Source organism: Chlorocebus sabaeus, chromosome 10 (genome assembly GCF_047675955.1).
Source record: "Chlorocebus sabaeus isolate Y175 chromosome 10, mChlSab1.0.hap1, whole genome shotgun sequence".
In the NCBI taxonomy this organism is placed as follows: Eukaryota; Metazoa; Chordata; class Mammalia; order Primates; family Cercopithecidae; genus Chlorocebus; species Chlorocebus sabaeus.
In genome coordinates, this window is record NC_132913.1 from 36439108 (window position 1) to 36461007 (window position 21900).

Below are 21900 nucleotides of genomic sequence, written 5' to 3' on the forward strand. Positions count from 1 at the left end.
AGAACTGTAGATTTTATTAAAAGCAGGACAGAAACCATTTAGTGGTTTTGAGAAAGGTAATGGCATGGCCTGACTTACCTTTTTAAAGGGTACCTTTGTTGCTTTGTGGAGAATTGACTGTAGGTAAGGGGTAGAGCAGGGAGACCGGGTTGGAAGTTATTATAATCTTCCAGGCCAAAGGAGTTGGGAGTGGTGAAAGTGATGAGAAATCAGTCTGATTTGGGATGTATTTAGAAGTTAGAGCTAGGAGGATTTGCTGATGAATTTGATGGTAGGATGAGGGTGGGGAGAGAGAGCTTAAGAGTGATTTCAAGGTTTTATTATTGTTGTGTGTCTCTTCGTCTGACATTTACTGGGATGGAGAAGATTGGGAGTGGAGAATTAGAAGTTCAGTTTTGACATGGTGAGTTTGAGATTTTCTATAAAGTGTTAAGGAGGCAGTTGGATACACACCTCTGAAGTTCAGGGGAAAAGTCTGGCCTAGAGATGTAAATTTGAGTGTCATCAGCATATAGAAGGCATTTAAAGGTTAGGTCTGGATGAGACCACATAGAAAGTAAGTATGGATAGAGAATGAGAGATGACTAAAGATTGGGGTTGTCCAACATTTAAAGGTCAGGAAGATGAGGAAGAGCCTTTAAAGGAAACCAAGAAGAAATGGCCAAACAGGCACGATGAGATCCAAGACAGTGATATCCTAGGAGCCAAGAGAAGAAAGTGTTTCAAGAAAGAGGGTGTGATATACTATGTCAGTTGCAAGATCTTAGAACTAACTTTGGGATTTGACAGTATGGAAGACATTAAGACCTTAACAAGGGCAGTCTGGTTGAAGTGGTAAGAATGAAAGTCTAATTAGAGTGGATTCAAGAGAGAATGGAGGAGAGGAAATGGCAACAGAGAGCATAGGCAACTGTTGAAGTTGTGTTGTAAAGGGAAACACAGAAATGGGTTGTAAGGAGATGGATGTCTGACTGATTTAGGTGTCTTAGAAGAGATATGAAAAGAAGTTCCCTGTAGTTACCTCTGAAAGACAGATTGAGTGGACCTTGGTATGGAGAGAATAGAGGAAAATTGTACTTTGCCCTTTATAACTTTATGTGCTGTTTAATTTTTTTCCCCAATCAAGTTGCAGTGCTCTTGTTCAGATGCAATCCTCACAAGGTTTAATATGTGAAAATACATATAAAGATAGAATATGGTATACATAGTATGTTTAGGTTAAACAAAAAGCTATGCAGAGAAAAGACAGGAAGAAATGCATAAAGCCTTAAAAATAATATTATATGGTAGAAATAGAATGAGTTTTGGAATCTGGAAATATTTGGGACTAAAATCTGGCTCCCATACACATCCCTTAATGTCTCTTATCCTTGGTTTCCTTTTTTGTAATATGTATATAAAAATACTACCATCATTAATGGTTAGTATGAGGCTTAAATGGAATGACTTAAATGTTAAGTGCCTGAAAATTAGTAAGTTCTTGGGCCATTATATTATTCCTCGAAACTTTTTGTTCCTTTTAAAAGGGACAGAAGTACTCATATGTTACTAGTGTAATTAATTATTGAAAACGAACTGGAACAACTGTTGCTGAATTGTTAGCAGTGTTTGGTTCTAGGTGATGGGAATATAACTGATGATTATTTTCCATTCAGTAGAGTTTCTGTGTTTGTAGAACCAATAAGCCAAAATAAACAAAGAGTTCTTTTAAGTAGAAACACCCGGTGATATGTATTTTTTCTTCCCAGTTTACTGACTTGTTGAACAGGAGAAGAAAGCAGATAGAAGGTATAGTAGGAGAGGAATGAAAGTTTACATGGTACCTACCATCGGAAAAATCAGGTGGAGAAAATGGAATGCATCAGAAAAATAAATTAATGAAAATGTGTTTTTATTTATAGATATCCTTCAAGGTTTCATCTGTTCCCTAAGTTGTACCTCAGCATAGACCTTTAGATTTGTAAGGAGGTTGGCTTGTAAAGACAGTCTTAGTTTTTCTGTTGCCTTTGTGTCATTATTTACAGAGTTCGCTTTCACTTTCAGAGGGGTCCTAGTTTGGATGTTGAAGTATGTGATCCCCCTACTTTAAAGGATGTGGAACCCTTGAAAGTTTTCAAAGGACCCAATAATGCTCTTGGATGCTTTTGCTCAAAGATTTGTGTATTACAATGCGGAGAAGGATGGAAGACCAATGAGATTGAAAGGATATCAAGGTCAACTTTTAGGTGCAAAATTCTTATATGAAGTCAAGAAAGATAAATAGCATTTGAGATGTGAAGAGACTCTACTGCAAAGTTTTCTGTCCTGGCTCAGGGGGCAGTATAAGGTTGAGTTCTTCATATATACCAGGGGGAACAATATTAAGTAAAATACATTGCAATCTGTAAGGCACTATTCAAATGTAAAGTGCTTTCATGTGTATATGCAGTTCCATTTGAGTCTCAATATAGTCTGTAGTGGGTTTAAAAAAAATAGATATGGAAATTGCTAGTAATTGATTGGTCTGGGAATAAAACCCAGATTTCATGCTGTTTTAATTGGAACACTCATCTGGCACCTTCTCCACACTCTCTGGGTAAGGCTTTTTCTGACTACCACAAAAACTGAGTTCAGTTGGCTTCCTGGAGTGAGCTGCATGGTTACTTTTCAGGAGATGAAATTATCTTCACTACATAAAGTGCCTTTGCTATGTAAGGTATTGACAAGATGGTGTAGAGTTTTGGACTGAAAACACTTGTCCATTTCTAAGATGGAATATTAGGTGGTTGACAATTGTTAGATTTGGGTATATGCCATTTATCTTGACATTGGACATTCCATTCCTTCCTCTTTCCCTCTGAAAGCTCAATAAAGCAAAGGGAAGGGAATCTGTGGACAAAACTTCAAGGGCTTGACCTGATACTTGTTGAGGCTCTTGTTTGGTACTTTACTCACATACCAGCCTCTAGATTAAGGATTCATGTATGGAATTTAAGGATTGAAAAAAAAATAAGAGCTTATAACTAATCACTCTTTCAACTCTTTCTGAATATACAACCTTTGGAGAAAAGTCTTATAATTATAAGTAATGCTTTTATCTCAATGCCAAGTGATATTTCATTTTGATCTAGGAATCCAGGATATACATTGCTTTTGGAAAAGTGTTAGCATTTTGTGCTGCTGAATTAAATCACTCATGATAAAGGAAATCCCCAGTGCAGTTCTTCCCTGCTGTCCTAAAACCATATCAAGACCCCACATATCTGAGAAAAGGAAATTGTACCTTAAGGCTTAACACAGAAGTCATGAAGACTGGTTTCCATTAGAGCTGGGCTGTCAGAAGCCTCCAAATTAAAACTGTTGGGAAGTTGAAATTTAAAGTTCAGTGTTAACGTGAAGGGGGTTCACATACTACTGTTCTAAGGGCTAATCTTTAGTGATAGATGCAGAGACAGGAGATTCAAGTGTTCTTAGGGAAACCAAAGTGTTCTTCCATCCTAAGCGTTTTGGCTTTCATTTTCATGTCAGTCAGTCAATGCCAAGACTATGTTTGAAAGGACTAATTCTAGCTATTTCAAAGGGTCTTCTTTTGTCTAATGTTCTTAGAGAATCATGTAGTATTCTATTCTGTGATATATTTTAGATAAACCATAATGACTACAGATATCAGTGATCCTAATTTTTCCCCTAGTTAATGTCAACATGGACTTGGGGGGGGAAAAAAAAGCTCATAAAGCTGGAAGGCAGTCCTCACCATAGTGATTTAAATAATAATAATTATTATTATTTTGAGGTGGAGTCTTGCTCTGTTGCTCAGGCTGGAGTGCAGTGGCATGGTCTCTGCTCACTGCAGCCTCTGCCTCCAGGTTCAGTGGATTCCCCTGCCTCAGCCTCCCAAGCATCTGGGATTACAGGCATTCGCCACCACACTCAACTAATTTTTGTATTTTTAGTAGAGATGGGGTTTCACCATGTTGACCAGGCTGGTCTTGAACTCCTGACCTCAAGTGATCCTCTCGCCTTGACCTCCCAAAGTGCTGGGATTACAGATGTGAGCCACCATGCCCAGCCTACAGTGATTTAAATTAAATATTACCACTAATTAGATAAGTTGTTTAAATTTTTTATGCTTCAATGTCCACATCTGTAAATGGAAATTCTAAGCAGCTTTCTATCTACCTTATTGGGATGTTTTCATGGTCAAATGAATGATTAGATGTCAGATCCTTTGAAAAACTAGAATCCTGATTATAGTAGAAATTTAGAATGCTCACCCATGTCTAGTTTATCTTCATGGGAAGAGTCTAGGTTATCTTCATGGGAAGATTCCTCTTCCCAACTCCCCTTGCAATTGAATAGGTCTTATGATTCTTGCTGGCCATTGAGTTGTGCTTGAACATGAGCCACTTTTGAGCAGATCACTTAATTGCTTATGTGAGACCTGTTAGGACTCTCTTTCTCTGCTGTGGTGATTGTGGAATGTTTAGAGTTGGGAATGTTTCACAGTTTAGATCTATCTGGAAGCTAAGGCAACACATGGAAGATGTTTATCCAGGAGAGGTGACTAGACCCATCGTAGACTTTGAGGAAGCAAGAAAGAAACCAGTATATCAGCCTCCTCTTATCTGTGGTTTCACTTTCTGAGGTTTCAATTACCTATGGTCAACCTCAGTCTGAGAATATTAAATGGAAAATTCCAGAAATAAACAATTTATAAAATTTAAATTGTAGGCAGTTCTGAATAGTGTGACACAACCTCTCACGGTCATGAGTCATTTCTTTGTCCAGCATACGCATGCTTTATATGCAACCTGCCTGTAGGCATCTTGGTTGTCAGATCTACTGAGACCGTATTGCAGTGCTTATGTTCAAGTTAATAGTAGCCTAACATTACATCACAAAGCCTATGTCATTTACCTCATTCCATCTCATCATGTAGGCATTTTGTCATCTCACATCATCACAAGAAGGTTGAGTATAGTACAATAAGATATTTTGAGAGAGAGAGAGACCATATTCACATAACTTTTATTACAGTATATTGTTATACTTGTTATATTTAATTATTATTGTTTTACATATTTTGTTGTGCCTAATTTCTAAATTAAACTTTATCATAGTTATGTATGTATAGGAGAAAACATAGTATGTGTAGGGTTTGGTACTATCCGCAGTTCCAGGTATCCAGTGGGGGTCTTGGAATGTCTCTGACAAAAATAGAGGAGAACTACTGTACTGTGTCAGATCACTGAGATTGAGGGGTTGTTTGTTATGGCAGCAGAACCTAGCCTAACCATACTGTTCTAGGTATAAATAATTCTTAAAATTGTTAATTGTAATTATTAGTGAGATATTTCCTAACCCTCTGCTAGTATTTACTACTAATTTGCTGTTGTGCCATTTTCTGACACCTAGTAGATTTGAATCTGACCACTTTGACTCTTTTCTCATGCCCCACACCCAAGAATCTGGAAGTCATGTCCTGGAAGTAACCTGAAGGAACGAACTGTATTAGCAGTCATAACATATTGGCAGTTACAACATAAAAGGATAGAAGCTAAATTCAAGAAGTACTGTGCCTGACATGTAATGGGCACTCAGCAAACATTTATTGACAATAGGAAGAGAAATTGGATGATATGTGGCTGTTACCAGTGATTTCATGTGGCAAAATCTAGTAAATGTTTAGTTCTCATCTTCCTTGACCTTGTAAACAGGGTTTGGAGCTTTTCATCACTCTCTCTTTCTCAAAATTCTTTGATCCTTGGCTTCTTGGACATCAGAAGCTTCTAGTTGCCCCCCATCCTGGTAGCCGCTGCTTGGTCTCCTTTGCAGAATCCCCCTCTTCCTAATATCTAAATACTCTAGTGCCCTAGAGCTCAGTCTTTGAGCTCAGTCCCTTCTTGTTTACTTGAATCTCTCAGTCATATCTGCTGTTTTACTATTGAGTGATTTCCTTTTATTGATTTATACATTCTCTTTTATATGGAGAGTAGTAACCCTCAGTCTATCCTACATTGCTGATAATGTTCACCATTTGTTATTAGATTTTTACTTTATAGTTTTTAATATACTACGTATTTACTATATTTATAGTTTTTCATAGACAATGTACATTTTTATATAATCATATATGTCATTCATCTGTTTTTATTATACTTTAAGTTCTAGGGTACATGTGCACAATGTGCAGGCTTGTTACATATGTATACATGTGCCATGTTGGTGTGCTGCACCCATTAACTCGTCATTTACATTAGGTATATCTCCTAATGCTATCCCTCCCCCCTCCCCCAACCCCACGACAGGCCCCAGTGTGTGATGTTCCTCACCTTGTGTCCAAGTGTTCTCATTGTTCAATTCCCACCTATGAGTGAGAGCATGCAGTGTTTGGTTTTTTGTCCTTGCAATAGTTTGCTGAGAATGATGGTTTCCAGCTTCATCCATGTCCCTACAAAGGACATAAACTCATCTTTTTTTATGGCTGCATAGCATTCAATGGTGTATATGCGCCACATTTTCTTAATCCAGTCTATCATTGATGAACATTTGGGTTGGTTCCAAGTCTTTGTTATTGTGAATAGTGCCGCAATAAATGTACATGTGTCTTAATAGCAGCATGATTTATAATCCTTTGGGTATATACCCAGTAATGGGATGGCTGGGTCAAATGGTATTTCTAGTTCTAGATCCTGGAGGAATTGCCACACTGTCTTCCACAATGGTTGAACTAGTTTACAGTCCCACCAACAGTGTAAAAGTGTTCCTATTTCTCCACATCCTCTCCAGCACCTGTTGTTTCCTGACTTTTTAATGATTGCCATTCTAACTGGTATGAGATGGTATCTCATTGTGGTTTTGATTTGCATTTCTCTGATGGCCAGTGAATGATGAACATTTTTTCGTGTGCCTGTTGGCTGCATAAATGTCTTCTTTTAAGAAGTGTCTGTTCATATCCTTTGCCCACTTTTTGATGGGGTTGTTTTTTTCTTGTAAATTTGTGTTCTTTGTAGATTCTGGATATTAGCCCTTTGTCAGATGAGTAGCTTGCAGAAATTTTCTCCCATTCTGTAGGCTGCCTGTTCACTCTGATGGTAGTTTCTTTTGCTGTGCAGAAGCTCTTTAGTTTAATTAGATCCCGTTTGTCAATTTTGGCTTTTGTTGCCATTGCTTTTCGTGTTTTAGACATGAAATCCTTGCCCATGCCTATGTCCTGAACGGTATTGCCTAGGTTTTCTTCTAGGGCTTTTATGGCTTTAGGTCTAACATTTAAGTCTTTAATCCATCTTGAATTAATTTTTGTATAAGGTGTAAGGAAGGGATCCAGTTTCGGCTTTCTGCATATGGCTAGCCAGTTTTCCCGGCACTATTTATTAAATAGGGAATCCTTTCCCCATTTCTTGTTTTTGTCAGGTTTGTCAAAGATCAGATGGTTGTAGATGTGTGGTATTATTTCTGAGGGCTCTGTTCTGTTCCATTGGTCTATAGCCCTATTTTTGTAGCAGTACCATGCTGTTTTGGTTACTATATCCTTGTAGTATACTTTGAAGTCAGGTAGCTTGATGCCTCCAGCTTTATTCTTTTGGCTTAGGATTGTCTTGGCAATGAGGGCTCTTTTTTGGTTCCATATGAACTTTAAAGTAGTTTTTTTCCAATTCTGTGAAGAAAAGTCATTGGTAGCTTGATGGGGATGGCATTGAATCTATAAATTACCTGGGCAGTATGGCCATTTTCATGATATCAATTCTTCCTATCCATGAGCATGGAATGTTCTTCCATTTGTTTGTGTCCTCTTTTATTTCATTGAGCAGTGGTTTGTAGTTCTCCTTGAAGAGGTCCTTCACATCCGTTGTAAGTTGGATTCCTAGGTATTTTATTCTCTTTGAAGCAATTGTGAATGGGAGTTCACTCATGATTTGGCTCTCTGTTTGTCTGTTATTGGTATATAAGAATACTTTTGATTTTTGCACATTGATTTTGTATCCTGAGACTTTGCTGAAGTTGCTTATCAGCTTAAGGAGATTTTGGGCTGAAACAATGGGGTTTTCTAAATATACAATCATATCATCTGCAAACAGGGACAATTTGACATCCTCTTTTCCTAATTGAATACCCTTTATTTCTTTCTTCTGCCTGATTGTCCTGGCCAGAACTTCCAACACTATGTTGAATAGGAGTGGTGAGAGAGGGCATCCCTGTCTTGTGCCAGTTTTCAAAGGGAATGCTTTCAGTTTTTGCCCATTCAGTATGATATTGGCTGTGGGTTTGGCATAAATAGCTCTTATTATTTTGAGATACATCCCATGAATACCGAATTTATTGAGAGTTTTTAGCATGGAGGGCTGTTAAATTTTGTCAAAGGCCTTCTCTGCATCTATTGAGATAATCGTGTGGTTTTTGTCTTTGGTTCTGTTTATGTGATGGATTATGTTTGTTGATTTGCGTATATTGAACCAGCCTTGTATCCCAGGGATGATGCCTACTTTATCATGGTGGATAAGCTTTTTGATGTGCTGCTGGATTCGATTTGCCAGTATTTTATTGAGGATTTTTGCATCGATGTTCATTGGTGATATTGGGCTAAAATTCTGTTTTTGTTGTTGTTGTTGTTGTGTCTCTGCCAGGCTTTGGTATCAGGATGATGCTGGCCTTTTAAAATGAGTTAGGGAGGATTCCCTCTTCTTCTATTGATTGGAATAGTTTCAGAAGGAATGGTACCAGCTCCTCTTTGTACCTCTGGTAGCATTCGGCTGTGAATCCGTCTGGTCCTGGACTTTTTTTGGTTGGTAGGCTATTACTCTTTTTTTTTTTTCTTTTTTTGAGACTTTTTGAGTCTCCCTCTGTTGCCCAGGCAAGAGTGAAGTGGTTCGATCTTGGCTCACTGAAATCTCTGCCTCCTGAGTTCAAGCGATTCTCGTGCCTCAGCCTCCTGAGTAGGTGGGGCAACAGGCAGACACCACCATGCCTGGCTGATTTTTATATTTTTAGTAGAGGTGGGGTTCCGCTATGTTGGCCAGCCTGGTCTCAAACTCTGGATCTCAAGTGATCAGCCCGCCTCGGTCTCCCTAAGTGCTGGGATTACAGGTGTGGTTTACTGTGCCTGACCTCATTCCTTTTTTTTTTTTTTAAGGCTTTTCGAATTAGTGTGGCACTTTGGGGATTTGTCAGTATGTGAAGTGGCTATGCTTAATATATGTGCATGTATGTTAAAGCCACTTTCCTTTGTATAGCAGGACCTGGTTGCTTATCTGTCATTTTTGTCCCTGCTCTTTGGGTTACGTAGCTATATGGTGAAGGGTCAAGTTGTTCCAATTTAGTCTTGCCAAATTATCCTCGTTATTATAAAAATCATCTATTGTTATGTAACAAAGTACTCCAAAATTTACTGTTTTAAAATAATCATTTAGTATCTTTCATGATTTCTCTGAATTCAGGAATTCCAAAGTGGCTTGGCTGGGCAGTTCTGGGTTAGGGTCTCTCACCAGGTTGTAGTCACATCTAGGCTATGGCTGCAGTCATCTGAAGGCCGGAGGATATATTTCTAAGCTGGCAGTTGGTGTTAGCGAACTGGTCCTTCTCCATGTGGATCTCTTTACAGAGCTGTTTGAGTGTCCTCATGATGTGGTGCTTGGCTTTCCCCAGAGCAAGTAATCCAAGAGACCAAGGCAGAAACTCCAGTGTCTTTTATGACAGCCTCAAAGTTCCACATCTTCATTTCCACCTAATTCTATTGGCTGCATAAGAGACTAGCCAGTCTTCAGTGTGTGTGCTGGGGCTGGGGCTTCTACATAGCTGTGACTACCAGCGGGTGCAGTCTCTGGGGACCACTACCGAGGCTGGGTACCACAGTAACCAGAGAGCACTTTTTATTTGAGAAGTTTTCTTGGGTTTGATATGTACTTTTAAACGGAGAACACAGGAATGCCAACCAATAAATACTGGATTTATACAAAGCACAGTTAACTTTACATTCTGTTAAGCAGAAAGAAAATGGATGAGTTTTTGCAGACTGTTTGCTCGAGTAAGGCCCTCAGGGCAGAGGACACCTGAGATTGCCCCGGTGCAGTTCCTTCTGGTACACATTTTGGTACTAATATGAATATTTCTTGATTTTCCGCATCCTCCATCTGTCTCTGAATCCAAATATTTTGAAGAAAACAAATAAGAGGGAGGCAAGAGGCCGGGCGCGGTGGCTCGAGCCTGTAATCCCAGCACTTTGGGAGGCCGAGACGGGCGAATCACGAGGTCAGGAGATCAAGACCATCCTGGCTAACACAGTGAAACCCCGTCTCTACTAAAAAATACAAAAATCTAGCCGGGCGAGGTGGCGGGTGCCTGTAGTCCCAGCTACTCGGGAGGCTGAGGCAGGAGAATGGCGTAAACCCGGGAGGCGGAGCTTGCAGTGAGCTGAGATCCGGCCACTGCAGTCCAGCCTGGATGACAGAGCGAGACTCCATCTCAAAAAAAGAGGGAGGCAAGAAAATGTTTAAGACAGAGTAGAAATAGCTGCTAATAACAGCAATAACTACTTTATTTCTTGAGTTCTTGCTATGTGCCAGATATGTCTCAGACCTTTTGCGTGATATCTTATTTAGCTCTTCCACTGACCCCATTTTAACTATGACAAAACTGATGCTCAGAGTAATTTATTCAAGGTCATGTAGTGAATGGTTGGGCTGAGATTTGAACCCAGGTCTGTCTGTTTCTAAAGGCTGTGGTTAATCTACTGCCTCTCACCGTATTCCATTGTTATAAACACACAAACACAATGTTTGGGCGTCAGAAAGTTGAAAAGCGGTAGAGTTGTGTATTATCTGGTAGGATCTGTCAAAGGTAAAAAATGCAGGAAAGTGTAATCCCAGATACGAAAATACTCTGAAACTGAAAAGTGCTTTATAAATGTAAGGTGGCAGTGTTATTAATATTATTCAGCTCAGAAAAGTAAGAAAATGAATCATGTATAATTCCTCTATTTCTTTTCATTCAGATTATCGCGGAACACCTGCCCATTAATCTTGACCCTGTTAAAACAATAACTGCCTGTCCAAGTAATACATTGGAGTTAATGTGTAATTAAAGAAAATTATTATCACTTGGCTATGAAATGGGAATAGCAATATTTCAAGTTAATATGTATTTTAGACCAACAAATGTTTTAGTTTAAAAAACTCTGCTAAAATGTACAATTTAGGAAGATATCAAACCATCAGTTTAAAATTAAAGCATAAGAAGCTTTATGTCTGTAAAACTATTTTGTTGTAATGTCAATATGATATCATATTTGTCTTCCACACGAAGACATTGTCTTTCTGACAACCACTGTTTAAGAAAATAGGCCTTGGGAATGGGGAAAGTACATTTCTCTTGGATTTTCCTGTCTTTTGACATGTACCTTGGTGGCGTGAACACATTAACGATGAACTCAGTTGACGGTCTTGAGGGTGAGGGATGATATGTAGCCTTCATTACATTGCCTTGGCGCTGGGCCCGTAGGCACCAGCAGCAAGAGCTTTGATTTCATTTTAAAGGAGTTAGAAGAATGTGAAGAAGGTCATGGCCATCAATCTGTTATCACTCTGCTAGATAGGATCTCTTTAAGGAGGAGTGTGAAACATATTTTAAAAGCTCCAATGAAGGCCCCCAAATGGCGATGTTCATCCTACCACTTCCTAATGAAAGTGTGCAATCTCTGAAACAGAGCTCACAAGCACAACAACAAATTGTCTAAGGAAACGCTTTCATTTTAAATTTTCCCAGCTAGAGCCAGCATATATAGACAGTAGTTATAGTGGGGCATATGGATGAAAGCAAAAAAAAATCTTGCAGTCCAGTTAGCTTTATTAAATGCACATTATTGTGAGTGGGTCAGTAGTCATCCTACTGCAGAGAAAAGGAATGGACACTGAAGTTAAATGTTCTGCTTAAGGCTGCTTATTGATTGGAAGGCAGGGTATATAGTCTTGGGGAGCCCTGAGCTCCCAGAATGCACCTCTGCTGTCACAAGCTATAGCCATGAGGTCTCTGAATATCATGTCCTTTGTTTTATTTCTTTTGTTTCATTTTTAAGGATATTTTAGAAAAGAAATGTATAGTACTTAGAATTTTGAGTTCTCCAACATAGGATTTAGTTTTGTGAAATGTCGTCTAACTTTTAGGGACATGCATATATATTTTTATGTAAATAAAATTCTGATGCATGTCCAAATATCTGTCCTACTCATCATTGTTAGTATAGACATTTTTTGCTACTATGCTACAAAGCCTTTTTTTTTTTTTTTTTTTTTTGAGACTGGGTCTTGCTCTGTCACACAAGCTGAAGTGGGCGGTGATGTGATCTCGGCTCCTTGCAACCTCTACCTCCTGAGATCAGGTGCTCCTCCTGCCTCAGCTTCCCAAGTAACTTGGACTATGGGTGCGTGCCACCATACGCGGCTAATTTTTGTATTTTTAGTAGAGTCAGGTTAGCCAGGCTGGTCTCAAACACCTAACCTCAAGTGATCCACCTGCTTCAGCCTCCCAAAGTGCTGCAATTACAGGTATGAGCCACCCCGCCCATCAAAGTCTTAATAATATTTCAAGATGGCATCATAGTCCATTAAGTTGATATGTCATAATTAAACAATTCACATCCTGTTGGACATATAGTTTGTTTCTAAAATTTCCTCTGCTGTAGATGACATGATACTAGTTTTCTTCATGAAGATAGCTTTTTTATTTCCTAAGGTATTGTTTTCTGAAGCTAAAGTTTTTCAAGAGTGGATTTAGAGGGTCCAAGTTCACTTTTGTTGTTCATACAATTATCTTCATGGGTTTGCTTCCCTGAGAGATGGTGAGTGCTTTTTCTACTTTTTTATGTGGTTAATTTTCAAAACTCTAATCTGGATTCAGGAGTTCACATAGTGCTGATTTGACTGACCAAATCGGATGACTGTAGCAGTCCCAGCAGAACACAGAATTCATCCCATTGGTTCAAATGAAGAGGACGTCCTGAAGGGCTATACTCACAGAAGTGTGTGCAGGGTTAAAGAGCAAACAAGGGACTCCAACAGCGGAAAGTCACGTCCAGCTCTGGGCTGAAGGGATGAGAGAGGAGTATGGTGTTTCCTGAGGGCTCATGGCCAGCCCTGGGCTGAAGGGGTGGTGGAAGGAAGTAATGTTGCATGAGCACTTAGAGCTGCAGCCATGGAGAAGTAGGACCTGCTGGCCCCGGGGCTGTAGGAGGACAGAGCTTTCACCAGAGATGCCGCAGTGAAGCACCTGAGCAGTGGGAGAGAATTTGAGGCCAACCTCCCATTCCTCTCTCCCTCCAGTCTCATGCTAGTGCCTCCCACTGGCAGGACCCAACCAAAAGTCACCTGGCACGGGACCCTGGGTGATGCTGCCTTCAGGAGTCACCCTCCTGGAACACAGAGCAGGGCCAATAATGGATTCAGTGCTGGTGGAGGTGAAGGGGCAAATGGAAAATCCCCCAACGAGAAAGAAACAGACCAAAACAAACTATCACCGTAATTGTGGAGGTTTGTTTCAGTAGCAGCACTGGGGACCTATTTATTGGAATCTCAAGCATGGTTTGTGTTTCACACACCTCTGGACTGCGAGCTTCCAGAAAAGCCTTAAATAGTGCATCAATTTTATCATGAAAACTGCGTCACAGTGGGAGAGCTGGGGGCTCCCGAAAGAACACTCAGCACTGCCAAGTTCGTGTCACAAGTCTGTGGACGCCGTGCTCGCTCTGTGGCCATCTTTCTAGTCATCTTGCGTTAGCTCTGATTTTATTCTTTATAATAGCTGTCTCAGTTCTGCTCCAGCTCCTAACTCAGTGCCTCCAGGTTTTGATGGAAACATGTTTCTCATTTCTTTTTTTCTTTTTTGAAAAATTATTTTTTTTTCTTTTTCTTTTCTTTTCTTTTTTTTTTTGAGACAGAGTCTCGCTCTGTCACCCAGGCTGGAGTGCAGTGGCCGAATCTCAGCTCACTGCAAGCTCCGCCTCCTGGGTTTTACGCCATTTTCCTGCCTCAGCCTCCCAGGTAGCTGGGACTACAGGCGCCCGCCACCTCGCCGGGCTAGTTTTTTGTGTTTTTTGATAGAGACGGGGTTTCACCGTGTTAGCCAGGATGGTCTCGATCTTCTGACCTCGTGATCCGCGCGTCTCGGCCTCCCGAAGTGCTGGGATTACAGGCTTGAGCCACCGCGCCTGGCCTTCTTTTTTTTTTAATACTTTAAGTTCTAGGGTACATGTGCACAGCGTGCAGGTTTGTTACATATGTATACATGTGCCATGTTGGTGTGCTGCGCCCATTAACTCGTCATTTACATTAGGTATATCTCCTAATGCTATCCCTCCCCCCTCCCCAACCTTCCGACAGGCCCTGGTGTGTGATATTCCCCACCCTGTGTCCAAGTGTTCTCATTGTTCAACTCCCACCTATGAGTGAGAGCACGTTTCTCATTTCAGTACATACTCAGGGCAGCTTGTCTGTGTAACCACATCGCCAGACAGCATTCCACAGGGCGATTTCTCACTTTGGGGGCTGAGGGCCTCTGAACATTTATGGACTTTGGGGATTTGTGAGTCCCCTATAGAGATTTTCACATGTCGCTTTTATTTGGATGGCAACAAGAATTTAAGATAGGCATTTTCTGGGTCATTTGGATGACTACCTTATAACTGAGTACTGTGACATGGTTTCAGTGCCTGCACCTATGTTAGGTTTGTGTTCAAATTAGTGTCAAGCAGGACCATTTTCATTGTGGAGTGTTCTTAAGAAAAAATCATGGTACATTTAATTTGATCCCAAAGCACTGTTTACATTCAGAGAGCAAATGCCCATACAGCAGGCTGATGAAGAAAGGTTTCACAGTAGTTCCAGAAGGGAAGGTGGCAGGAGAATTCAGTCATCACATGGAACAGGAAGTAAATGCTTGCTGAGCTCTGGAGAATCCATGCCACAGTGATCAGTACCGTACAGCTCCTCATTTGGGCAACAGTGTGGTTTCAGCAGAACATCATCCAGCATGTTAAATTAGTGCTTTTAACTTGAATGCTATTGGCTTTATGGTTTGGGTTGTCTTTATTTATGCATGTTCTGTGGTGTGGGTAGATGAAGGGTAGTATGTCTGATTTTGGACCTGAGTTTATGTTGGTTGTTTTCTAAGTAACACCCTAATAATGATAATTAGAGTTAACATTATGAGACTTCAAGAGAAGATCTTTAAAAAAAGATATGTACATGACTAAAGGTGGACAATTACTATGTGGAGGAAAGGGCATTAAACTGGTAATCTTGGCCTTTATGTCTTCCTCGTGAGAAAAGGGAAGAAAAGAGAAGGGAGGGAGGAAGAAAAGAACTATTTAAAAATGCTGTACACACCTGTAATCCCAGCACTTTGGGAGGCTGAGGCAGGCAGATCACAAGGTCAAGAGATCGAGAACATCCTGGCCAACATGGTGAAACCCTGTCTCTACTAAAAATACAAAAATTAACTGGGCGTGGTGGCACGCACTCCCAGCTACTCATTCTGGAGGCTGAGGCAGGAGAATTGCTTGAACCCGGGAGGCAGAGGTTGCAGTGAGCTGAGATTGCGCCACTGCACTCCAGCCTGGCCGACAGAGACAGACCTCGTCTCTAAATAAATAAATAAATAATAAATGCTGTAAAAAACCACAATTCTTCACCCCAAGAATTCATGAAGTTTTGGATGATTTAGTAGCACATATTTAGGAAATGTAATACTCACCTGATGTTATCCAAGAAGGCACCACGGGCTCCTTTGCTGTATGCTTTTCTAGTTAAGGACCCACTCCTATGGAATCCAAGGGCCATTCTTCCTGTTTTTACCATAACCAAACAGCATACTGAACTCTCATAAATATTTACTCACTAATTTTTCTGAAGTACTAATTCCCTTTGTTGAAAATATTAAAGAATGTCTTGTCCTTTTAATTCCTCACTGCACTAACCCCTCCAAGAATATGGCTTATGAATACAACACTTCTTGGAGGATGCCAATATATAGTCCTTTTTGGGGGCTGAGACCAGCTACCTTGTAATTATCAATGACAGTTTTTCCGCTGGGCAGAGAACATTGTCTCCTCTTTGCATATAGCAGATAATTGTTATCAATGCTCAGGGCAATTATGTGCATGTGGGAAACCCAGGTAATGGTGAGTTTGGTGGTAAGTGCATGGTCTGTTTTTTTGGCAGGGGTTCTGAAACCCATGATGTTAAGTGGGCATCACACGATACCATGAACAAGTGTGCATGTTGGAGTAGCTCAGCATTCTTAACTAGGGTTGTCCTTAGCAACCCACAAGCGTAGCATCACTTCTAACAGTTCTGAAATTGCATTAGCCGGGCAACTATTAGCTGTTACTGCCACTGTTCACTAATTCCTCTAATGGAGTTCATCAGAAATAGAGCCCCATGAAAATATTAGATAGTTCATAAATAATTTGGAAGTGGCACTTAAATGTGTTACACATTTTCTCCCCGGCCAACTGACCTTTCTACTTACTTGATTTAGGATTACATAAAAAGGAGCCTGAATTCCACAAGTTAGGGTTCCAATTGCAGTGTTGCTCTTCCCCAACTGTTTTCCCACCTCCTGCTCCCTGTACCAGCCCCACTGTCCAACTTGTCAGGGAACATGATGAAGAAATGGCCACAAGAAGCTTCTGTAGGTCATTTTCCTAGAGCCCAACCTTTAGGTAGACCCAGGCTCAGCAACCAGGTTACAAAGAAGCCTTCGAAGGATGGTCTTTCTGTGATTTATTATTTTCTAAGAAGAAAGGTCATGTGGGTCGATGTGGTCAGACTGTGTCTAGCAGAAAAATTCCAGGCGGAAATTGGGTTCTCCCAGTGAAACAGAAACTTTTCGTGTTGCCTCATTTCCGCCATCCTAATCCTCTGGATTGGTAAAACCCAGGAACTCAAACACATCTTACCTCCCAGTCAGTGCTGTAACTTCACAAATCACTAATCACCAAGCCTGTTTGCCAAAGTCAAACAACACCTAGCCCGGACAAAGCCCTTCACAAACAAAGCCACACCTGCCCTGCAAGTTAGGATAAGTAGATTACTCTCTAGACACAGCTGAAAGTTTAAGCTGCCAAAACGCACTTCCCTCCTCCTGGAGGATTTTCTTTGCTCTAAGCCCCTCTTCCACCCAGGGAAGCCACCCTGCCTCCAGGGGCCATGGGATTCCTCTGGAGAGTTTAATTCTGTCTGGAAACCAGTCAACCTCTTCCCCATCACAAGTGTGGAGGGCAGGCTTGGCTGGGATGGATTAGGTTAGGAGGGAAAGTGGTGAGGAAGTCCTGGCTGGAGGTCTTGGCAGATTAGGGCTATGAAACCACTTTCTCCCACTGTGAATAAAGTTGCTATCCTAACCCCATTTCCAAACAACTCAGGCATCTTAGAGTACTTTAACTCCAATCACTCTCCCTTGAATTATATGCTATTGTTGTCCGATATTTTAGTTCTGACTTCTTTTACCACCACAGTGTAGATATCTTTTGTTTTACAGAGACAGTTTAAAAATATTCATTAAAATTACCTACCTATATACCAACTTTTCTGCTCCTTGACATTCCTTATCTCCTCCTTGCTAAAGTAAGGTCTTTAGAAATTCTTGTGAAGTTTTGTTGATAGTAAACTCCCTCTGTTTTTGTTTATCAGAAAATATATTTCTCATTCTTAAAAAATTTATTCATTGGGTGTTCTAGTTAAGACTTATTTTCTCCTACCACTTTGAAGATAACTACTGTCAGTTTATAGGTAAATAAGTACAACTGACCCTTGAACTTGAGAAGAGATACTTAAACTCTTCATAACTAAACAAATGCAAGTGAAAATGAAAAGAAGATGACTACTATCTTCTGACTTCAGTTGTGGCTGTTGAGAAATTAACTATCAGTCTAATTGCTGACCTCTTTCTGGCTGCCTTCATAATATTGTGGTTGCTTTTGGTATTCTGTAGTATTATTTCAATGTCTCTAGATGTGGAATATAGTTGACTCTTGGACAATGGTGGGGTTAGGGGTGCTGACCCCTCTGCATGGTTGAAAATCCATGTATAATTTCTGACTCCCCTAAAACTTAACTGCTTAATAGCCTACTGTTGGCCAGAAGCCTTACCAATAAAATAAACAATCAATCCATACTTATTTTGTATATGTATTATATGTTGTATTCTTACAATAAAGTAAGCCAGAGAAAAGAAAAAGCTATTACGAAAATCATAAGGAAGAAAAATATATTTACCATTGATTAAGTGAAATAGACAGATAAAGGTCCTCATCCTTATCTTTACATTGAATCAGCTGAGGAGAAGAAAGAGGAGGGGTCAGTCTTACATCTCAAGGGTGGCAGAGGCAGAAGAAAATCCACGTGTAAGTGCATCCACGCAGTTCAAATCTGTGTCGTTTGAGGGTCAACTGTACTTTTGATTTCTTCTGCTTGGGATATAGTGTGTTTCTGCATCTTTGGATTGGTGTCTTTCACCAGTTCTAGAAAAACCCTGGCCATTGTGTCACAAAATTGCCTCTCCATTCTCTATTCTCTCGTTCTAGGACGTCTATTAGGCTTGTGTTCAACCTTCTTCTGTGCTTCATGCCTCTTAATAGCCTTTTAATAATTCCCATCTCTTTATCTTTCTCTCTGTACTGCATTCTGGTTATTTTTTTCATAAGCCTTGTCAGGTCAGTAATTCTCTATTCAGCTATATAAATCTGTGGTTTAGTCCGTCCATTGAGTTTTCAGTTTTAATGATTTTATACTGTTGTTGTTTTGTAATTCTCTTTGGCTAGTTTGCAGATCTTTCTGGTTATTTTCTTAAAGTCTCTTTTTGTTTGTTCATTTTAATATTTCATATTTTATTATATGAAATATTTTTTATATAGTAATATTATTTGTCTGAGAATACTAGTTATTTGGTAATTGAGGGTGTAATTCTGTTGTTTGTCATTTATGCCAACTCTCATTTTCATTGTTTTCTTTTCTTGTGTTTTGAGAAATTATTTGTGTGAGCTTATATTTGGTAAAATTTAGTAATATTGACGGCTCAAACTGAGAACTTTCCTCCAGAGAAGATTTAAATTTCTTGTGTCCTGGAACTTGGGATCAGGACTGATCTGGGACTGCGTTCGTAACCTTTAAGGAGCTTGACTTATTGCCCAAGTCTCAGGTTCAGCTGCCCCACCATGCAAGGGTCCCATTGCTCAGTCTCTGGTTCCAGAGGTCTTAGCAGCACCTGCTCCCAGGGCAACCCTGACTTGGTGTATGCTTGCCACTTACTATTTTGATTTGATATTTCCTTCCTTTCCTCCCCTCTTCCTTGTATGTGTGTATGTATGTATGTGTATATCTATGTACTTTCTTGGGACTTTGTCTTTAATTTTTTGATGGTCATAAATGTATTATAAGATTGTTATAATTACCCAGGATCCCGTTATATTGTATCAGGAAGACCTTGCAGAATATGTGCTAGATGCAGAAAAATGGATTTCTTATAGAATACCCCCAGTTCCTCGTCTCCTTTCAGTTATAGCTAACTTGGGCCTAAGTGTCAAATAAGACCTGGAAGTACTCTACTCTTGGTTTGGGGGGTACAATGGTGCCCTAATACCCAGCACCATTTCACATTCTACCTAATGATCTTCTTTGTTGGACTGATCACCTTGAGGTCATTGGCCAGAGGTATGTCTTCAAAATATAGTACTGCATAGGTAAATGATGATTTTTTTTTTTAAAGAAACAAAGTGGACCCCATATTTGGGTATTCAGCTCCTTTAAAAGATATGTTTTCAGCTAACATATATCACTTATATGATTTCTTAAAAGGAAAAATATAACCTATTGCTTCTAAAATCTTTTTGTTTTTTTTCTTCTTGGATATGATGTTGCCATCATTTGCTTCTTGAAAATCAAGCTTGAGTCTAATATTTCTTTTTGTACCTAGTCATATCTATCATGGAATAAACTTTACTGGAATTGAATTGCATTTTCTAGATGGTTTGACAGAGACCTGGATATGGCATTTAGGGATGTTCCATCAAATAGCATTTTAAATCTCCTGACAGGCCAGTCTTTAATTAGTAGAGCAGATTATTTGGTTCAAATTATAGATCTAAATCATGGGCTTTAGGGATACTTTATGAAAACTACTTTCTTGCCCTAGTTCTAATCATTGGCACTGCATCTTTTCCACATTATTGTTGAGCAGTTACTGTAATTAGATGAGAGAGTCTCACAAGGATGGAAGGTGGAGATAGAACTGGGTTTTATTTGGTGTTAATCAAGGCAGTCTTTAGTGTTTTTATCTCACCTGGATAGAGACTATTGAAAGAAATGTGTAAGGCACTAAGCAGTTCACAATGAATAGTGGTAACAGGGCCTTTGAATGTGAACGTTTCCTAAATTTTATCTCTCAAAAAATAACAAAACAAGTCAAAATTTCTTAGGGAAATTACAGAGCCTTTGTATCAACAAAATAGCAACAGGATGTGTTGTAGAAGGTTATGTATCTGTTCATTGCTCAGGTGCACAAGAAATACCAGTAAAGAACATATCACCTGCCTTTTCTTTGCTTTTGAGAGATTGCTCTATTTTTTATCTTGCCTAGTGTTCTGATCCCCTTGGTTGTAACCATAAGAATATCTGATGAGAATTATGTAGGCCATATGCCCTAACTTCACAAATGAGAGAAAAGGAGACTTTGCCTGGGGAACCTCATCTCTTTTCTGATGAAAAATGATGAGTAATCCGTGGTTGCTTGAAATGTAATGCTGAGTGGGTGAATAGCAAAGGGCATGTGAGATTTGGGGGGTCGATTGCATGCTTTCTAAAACTCAGCATATATGGCACATCCTTTAAACACAAAAAGGTCCTCTGCTGGTTATCTGCCAGGGATATGCAAGGTAAGAATGACCAAAATCCATATGTTTAGGACAGTTCTTGAAAAAGTCATCTCCTATAGACTTTTAAGATGCTAATAAGAAAGCAAATAAATGTAAGAGCTCTAGCGGGTAAAGTTGCTTAGGGTATAAATGATTTCAACAAACTTGGGAATGTACAAAATATAGGAAGCAGGATGTTTCTTGAGAGTGTGGCCCAAAACACTTTGGACAAGTGCCAGGCCTGGGCTACCCTCTGCATATGTGTCCCAACCCATACTTCTTTAGGGAACCCCTCCTCAAACTCTCTATCTGAAAAATCTCATCTTTGGGACGGATGCAGTGAACTCCTTCCTGCTGAAGTATAAGTGACTAATAAGCGTTGTGGGTTTCCTCCTCCTGGTTTATAGCTGGAGATAATCTTTAAGTCAACAGGATGCAGCCTCAGTTGTGTAATAGCCAAGGGTATCTCCTTGGAGGAAGTGGTAAGGAGTTCTAAGTGCTGTTTAGAGTTATAATGCTTTTCCTATGGTGTATGCAGCATCCCCAGCTGCTGGTGCTATGATGACATAGGTGAGACTTATGGTGGACTTTATGCAGACTTCTTGATGGGGCTTTGTAGGCAGACCAGAGAGCCTGTATAACTCATCTTTGTATTGTTCATTTCTAATTCAATGCCTGGTGCAAGATAGAAACTCTATAAGTATTGGCTGTTGCATGGAGGTCAGCCTGGGACCTTCCTTCCCAGACACAGGGCCGTGGTGTCTGGGAAGGAAGAAAGAGGAGGTATTCACACAGTGCCTGGACTTCTGCTTCCTCTTCATCCCAGGTCCTCAACTTTGGTCCAGGAGCCTGGGTACTGCAGGCTTTGTGCTCCAATTAAGTGGGTACACCCCCCTCTTTCCTGTAGGCCCCTGAGAGGCCAACTGGACCACAACTCCAAATGGCAGCTTTTCTCCCTCCAACTCTTAAGTCTGGTTTTCCGAGCCTTGGATTGGTCAGGACACAGAGGGAAGATTTGTTCCCCC

General features: G+C 40.1%; 1 protein-coding gene across 4 annotated transcripts in view; it reads left to right on the forward strand.

The window, feature by feature from the left end:
• The window catches only part of LYPD6B (LY6/PLAUR domain containing 6B), a 181868-nt gene that overhangs the window by 72993 nt on the left and 86975 nt on the right, over positions 1 to 21900 (forward strand). The window lies entirely within an intron of this gene.